The following is a 508-nucleotide window of genomic DNA, read 5'->3' on the forward strand; positions in this document are numbered from 1 at the left end:
ACTATAGCTTATTTTATTTTCTTTAGTTGCCAAGCCAACATTTTTTAGCAATTTCAACAATTTTTGTTTATTTCTTTAATATACTGTAGTATTTTTTTAATTTAATTTAATTTCAGTTTTATGTCAAGTAACAACACTGAGATGTTTTTTGTTTTAAAAATTTCTTGTGAATGTTTTGTGGGCCCTAAACTCCATGCCATGTTTACATGAATCACAGGTACGTTCAATGGGTTGTAAAGCTTTATAACCAACGTCGGATTGTTTAGCTGACTTACCATTGAAAAAAACTTCTTTGCAAAGAATTTCCAGTAGACAAAAAAACCCAGAGAATGTAGGTTGCGAAATTAAGTGTGACTTCCTGTAGAACCTAAAAATTATGCAATCTTTTGATCAGACTGTTAATCTATCCCACACAGCCTTGTTTTCATTTGAAAATTTAAATATAGAGTCTACCATGATTTGATTCAATTCATGTTGTGGCTTCTTTGTGTATCTGTCCCCTCTTTGG

This window comes from Sinocyclocheilus grahami, unplaced genomic scaffold, assembly GCF_001515645.1.
Source record: "Sinocyclocheilus grahami isolate Dianchi unplaced genomic scaffold, SAMN03320097.WGS_v1.1 scaffold12093.1, whole genome shotgun sequence".
In the NCBI taxonomy this organism is placed as follows: Eukaryota; Metazoa; Chordata; class Actinopteri; order Cypriniformes; family Cyprinidae; genus Sinocyclocheilus; species Sinocyclocheilus grahami.